The sequence below is a fragment of the Elephantulus edwardii genome, unplaced genomic scaffold (genome assembly GCF_000299155.1).
Source record: "Elephantulus edwardii isolate Elephantulus edwardi_28Jun2011 unplaced genomic scaffold, EleEdw1.0 scaffold00226, whole genome shotgun sequence".
Classification (NCBI taxonomy): Eukaryota; Metazoa; Chordata; class Mammalia; order Macroscelidea; family Macroscelididae; genus Elephantulus; species Elephantulus edwardii.
The window spans coordinates 4494755-4500636 of NW_006399976.1; the positions used below are offsets into that span (position 1 = coordinate 4494755).

Sequence of the window (5882 nt, forward strand, 5' to 3'; positions counted from 1 at the left end):
CACAGGATAAATAAAGCAGGGTTCAGAGCTTTACACAGAGTTGTACATAGTGTTGCTGTGAGTGGCAAGCAACTAGTTGGCACTTAAAAACAGTGGATGACACAAGAAGAGTTGATGTCTTTGAGTTGCATTGTTGGAGAAGAGTGTTGGATAAAACATGCGTGGCCAAAAGAACAAACGGATAAGCCTTGGGAAAAGTGCAACCAGAGTGCTCCTTGGAAAACAAGATGGTGAACTTCGTGTTCATATCTTGGGCATGTAGCCAGATAAGACCATTCCTTGGTAAGGGGCATAATGCTTAGAAAGATGAGGGTCAGTGACATAGAAGACCTCTAATGAGTTGGTTTGCTGTAATAACTTAAAGAGGTTCTACGTCACTGACCTAACTCTGTTCTAGTCTAATCATCATGAGTATACCATGGGATAAGACAGAGTTTAGGTTGGCTTCATAGGGTTGTTATGATTCATACTCAATTCAATAGCACCTAATAACAACCACAGCAATATTGGGTTCTCTTGGCTAATTTTTGAAAAATTTTGCTTCTATGCTCATGAAGAGCTCTGGTGGCCTAGTGGCAAGAAGCTGCACTGCAAGCTTTAAGGCACGTGGTTCGAGGCCACCAGCTGCTCTGCAGGAGAAGGGTGGGCAGTCTCTTCCTGTGCGATTACCTGCCTCTGAAAACCCTCTAGAGGGTCAGCTATGGGTCATTCCGACATGATGGTACACAACCACCACCATGCTCATGAAGGATATTGGGCTATCATTTTATTTTCTTTTTTTAGTGTTGTCTTTGCCTGGCTTTGGTATCAAGATTATGCTGGCATTGTAGAATGAATTGGGCTTATTCCATCTTTTTCTATATTCTGGAAATATTTGAGTAGAATTAGTATCAGATCTTCTCTGAGTACTTGATAGAATTCACCAAAGAAACCATCTGGATTAGGAATTATTTTTTTAGGAGTGCTTCATGAACAGCTCAACTTACTCTTTTGTGATAGGTCTATTCAAACTTTCTACTAATGTCTGTGTTGCTTTAGCTAGGCAAAGTAGTTCTACAAATATGTCCATTTGTTACAGGTTTTCAAATTTGATGGCATACAGTTTTTCACAGTCTCTAGGTGTCCTTTTTATTTCAATTGGTTCTGTTGAAACATAACGTATTTTATTTCTTATCTGTGTTCTTTGCACCTCTTTCTTTATTTTACTTTGCTAGATATGCCAGGAACTTTCAGACTTTATTAATCTATCCAAAGAACTTACTTCTGATCTTGCTGATTGTTTCTATCATTTTTCTCCTTCATGTTTCATTTATTTTGGCTCTAGTCATTATTATTTCCTTTTCCTCACAGACTGTAGGTTTTAATGGTTATTCTTTATTCTAATTGTTGGAGTTAAGGTATTGATTTTTTATGTTTTACATGTATTTTTATTTCTGTAAATTGACCTCTGAGTACTGCTTTTGTGTGTCTTGAATATTTTAGTATGTTGTGCTTTCACTCTAATTTGCTACAAGACATTTTTAATTTTTTTTTATTCTTCTATAACGGAGCTCTAGTGGTTTTAACAGTAAAGAGTTGTCTGCCAACCAAAATTGTGCCATTCAAATCCACCAACTGCTCTGATGGAGAAAAAATGGGCAATCTCTCTGAAAATCTACTGGAAGGTCAGCTATGAGTCACTTCAGACTCGATGATATATAATAAGAATAATACAAGCCAATATAGGGCAAGCACGATATTGTGCAGTTTTTGTGTACTTAATTTTTCCCTTTATCTTCCTGTTGTTGATTTCTAATTCTATAACATTGTGATCTGAAAAGAAGCTTCGTAGTATTTCAGTGTGATGGATTTTTAACCATAAATTTCACAAATCTTACTTTGTGCAAAAACATATCGTTATCGTCTATTCTGGAAAATATTTCATACATATGGTCTATAAAAATGGACCTATTACTGATTGAGAAAATACTGAAATTGTCAATTATTTCATCTTACTTTGGTACACAATCAGCACCCTTAGTACCAGCAGTCAGGTCAGGAGACATAGTGCTCTGGGAAAACTTGCAGTCAGGGACCTCTCTCAGTAACTAAGGAGCAATGATATCACTGCTTCTTCAGCACTCGTGTTGGAGTTGGTTGTTTTTGTTGTCATGTACCATCAAGACACCTATGACTCATAGTTACGCTATGAGGGTCAGAAAACTGCCTTACCCCTGAGCCCGTGGCATGTACTGAGTATCCAGTGGACTGACTAAAGAAGAGATAAGCCTTGGAGAAAGTGCAGCCAGACTCCTTGGAAGCAAATGTCATAAAACATCATCTCACATATTTTGAGCACTTTTCTATGAGAGGCTACTCCTTGAAGAGAGAGAAACATCATTCTTGAAAGGAAGAGGTTTGGCAAAAGAAAGGAAATGCTCAGCCAGACGGATTGACACGTAACTATAGCAATGGACTCAAGCAACTATGTCAGAAATGATGAGGCTGGCACAGGTTAGGACAGGGTTCATATCTGTTGTTCATAGGGTTGCTATGATCCTAACTTAACTCAACGGTACCGAACAACAACAACTGGAGAAGAATGTATACTGTGTTCTCTTTGAATGGAGTATTCTGCATACGTCTACAAGTTTCAGTAGGTTAATTTTATTGTTCTGTTCTTCTGCATGTTTGTTGAGTTTCCTTCTAGTCATTCTGTCCTTCATCAAAATATGTTAAGATGTCTATATATGATGACACATTGGGCAGCCAGGAGTCCATAACCCTCTTCAATCAAGACACAAGAAAACAAAGGAGGAGGATTCTGGACTCTTGCATTGAAAAGGAAAAGATAAAGACGTACTTCTAACACCAACTGAAGGAAGAAACTTAAGTAAAAGAGTAAGAGGACTGAAAGCACAAAATATTGTAAGAAAAGCAACTTGGCCATTTTGAAAGGTGATCTAACCAGCTCAGGAACTTGAAACTAGAACAGTGTCCACAATAGCAGCTGTCTGGTAAGAAAGATGCACTCTTTCCTTGGGTATCCATCCCATCAACTGGGGATCAGGGAGGGGACTTCATCCATACCGCTCAATGGCTGGCAATGATCCCATACCTCATCTGAACTCTGCCTGATTCCAGGCCTATGTCGCTTTGTTTCAGATGCTAGGAGTGTGCTCAGCTCCACTCTCAGAGACCCCCTTAAGGATATGGTGGATTGTGCAATGCCTGGTCTGTAACTGACCACTGAATTAATGGACACATCACCTCTGATGGGAATCTTTTCCTCTTACTGGGAATCCTAGGAATAAATTGCCACGTATCCCAGGAAAACTTGGAGAAATAAATCCTCCATGAAGCATGCATCTCATATTGTATGGGCTCTTCATGCTTGTTAATCCTTCCTCCCTGGGTATTCTGCCTATGCCCAAAATCTAGACTAGAATAAACAACCTCCTCAGACAGGAAGACTGCCCTTGGATCCTATGACGTCAGCAGGAACTTCATCTCAGATTAGGTGTCCTATGCTACAACATTACCTGGACCAGACAAGGTGCTGTCCTTAGACCAGCTTACATCCTGAGGCCTCAGTCAGTTCCCAGATGAGCAGGACTCTGACCTGACTGCCACTCAAAACATCTGTTGGCCTTGCAGACAAACTGTCCTAAGCCAAACATCTTACCTCCACCCACAGCAGGGGCAAAAGAATCACTCAGGTGCACAGCTCATCCTTTTCCTAGATCTCTGTCTCTCTGACATATTGTGATGGGAAAGTCTGCTGTTAGGGACCTCTCCAAAGTACTGAAGAGCAATGGTGTCACTCTGGAAACTAAGACGCATTTGATCCAGGTCATGGTCTTTGCAATCACTTGTTATGTGTCAGAGAGTTGAACAATGACTAGGATGGATAGAAGGAGAATGGATGCCTTCCAGCTGTGGTGCTGGAGAAGTGTGTTGGGTGAACCATGGACTATAAAGAAAAGGAGCAGATTCAACCTGGAGAGAGTTAAACCGGACTGCTCCTTGGAGGCATGTATTCTGAGGCTTTGTCTGACATACTTTGGACATGTTTTAAGGAGGGACTGGTCCATGGAGAGGGACATCATGGGTGGGAGGGTTGAGGGACAGTGCAGGAGGGGAAGACTCTCTATGAGGTGAATTGATTCAGTAACTGGGGTAATCGGGATGGGTGTGTTGGAGATGGTGTGATTGGCACAGGTCAGAGCAAGTTTTAGGGCTATTGTACATAGGGTCAAGGTGAGTCAGACGCGACTTAATGACACATAACAACAAGAAGAACAACAACAAGCCCCTTTAAAAAATTTTTGTCTGCTTCTTTGATTTTTAAGGGCATTATGGTAGCCTAATAGGTAAGATGTGACACTGTCCACTCAAAGGCAGAAGTTTTGAATTCACTATCTGCTACATGCCGGGGGCGGGGGGGGAGTGGACAATCTACTCTCTTTGATTTGTTGTTACTGCAGCTGTTTTTGTTGTTGTTCTGGTGGTGGTGGTGTATGGTAGTCTGAAGTGAATCATAGCTGAGTCTCCAGTTAAGTTTTCAGAGGCAGTAAATCGCATGAAAGTAGATTACCCATCTTACTCCCACTGAACAGCTTGTGGATTTGAACTGAGGGCCTTAGGTATGGCAGCATAGCTCCTTACCACTAGGCCACCAAATCTGCCCATACTAAAGCTCTTGTTATTGTTGCTGTTGTTAAGTGCTGTCAAGTCCATTACAACTCAGTCACTGTATGAACAACCAATCTGAACCTTATTCTACTCTGTGCCAACCCCACAATCTCTGATACATTCAAGCCCATTGTTGCAATCATTGTGTCAACCCAAGTAGTTGTGGGTCTTCCTCTCCTTCGCCATCCTACCACCACCTCAAGCATGAAGTCTCTTTCCAAGGAACAACCTCTCCTAGCAACAAGCCCAAAGTATGTGAGATGAAGCTGCCAAGAAGCCTTCTGCTTGCAAATTCTCCAAGACTTTCCCCATTTCTCACTGTTGTTCCAGAAGTCATTTTCAATACTTGAAGGAAAAAATCATTAGTTTTCACACTTTAGTAAGTACATGCTTACAGAGCTTCTACCCAAAATATTTAACATGACTTATATTGAAAGGAATATTTTTCCCCTCCACTATTCCACTACTGAGAATAAACCCTAAAGAAATAAGAGTAATTATATGACCTGATGTATGCACATCATGTTTATTGCAGCATTATCCACATTAGAAAATAGATGGGAACTGCCCAAGAACCCATCAACAAACAAATGGACAGAGAAACTGAATCACATTCACACAGTAGTGAAAAATTATGAACTCAGAAAACACGACACAACATGCATGAGTCTAAAGGACATTATGCTAAATGAAATAACTCAGTCTGAAGAAAGAAGAATACTGTATAACATCACTCTTTTAAAAAGGACAAATATAGTGGTTTGGGAAAGGAACTGGGAAATTAATGAACACTGTATTGTACTAGGTGATGGTAAGGGCAATGTGAAATGCATGGATGATCAGACATTGTATGTACTGCCATTAACAATGGTCAGGGTAGCTAACTTATTCAACGTTAAAAAAATGTCGATGAAAGTTTTACACACAGAAACAATCATGGAGCAGTGAAGGCTGACATGGATGGAAGGGAATGGAGAGGGGAGCAGGGATTAGTGGTGCATGAGTAAATGAAGGAAAAGGAAACGTATCATGAGGATTTGATGGCATGTTTAATTAATACCATTGATCAATTGGAATTATTATTATAAAAGAAAATGTATACAAATTGTAAAATGAAAACTTAAAAAATTAAAGAACTCAGAAATGTCAGATGTATCATGCCAGGAGAGATCAGACTTTGCAGAAGCGTAATCCAAAAATTGATAAAC

The 5882-nt window shown here is 40.2% G+C and overlaps 1 protein-coding gene across 1 annotated transcript in view; it reads right to left on the reverse strand.

The window, feature by feature from the left end:
* The window catches only part of LOC102846064 (olfactory receptor 19-like), a 41608-nt gene that overhangs the window by 34498 nt on the left and 1228 nt on the right, over positions 1 to 5882 (reverse strand). The window lies entirely within an intron of this gene.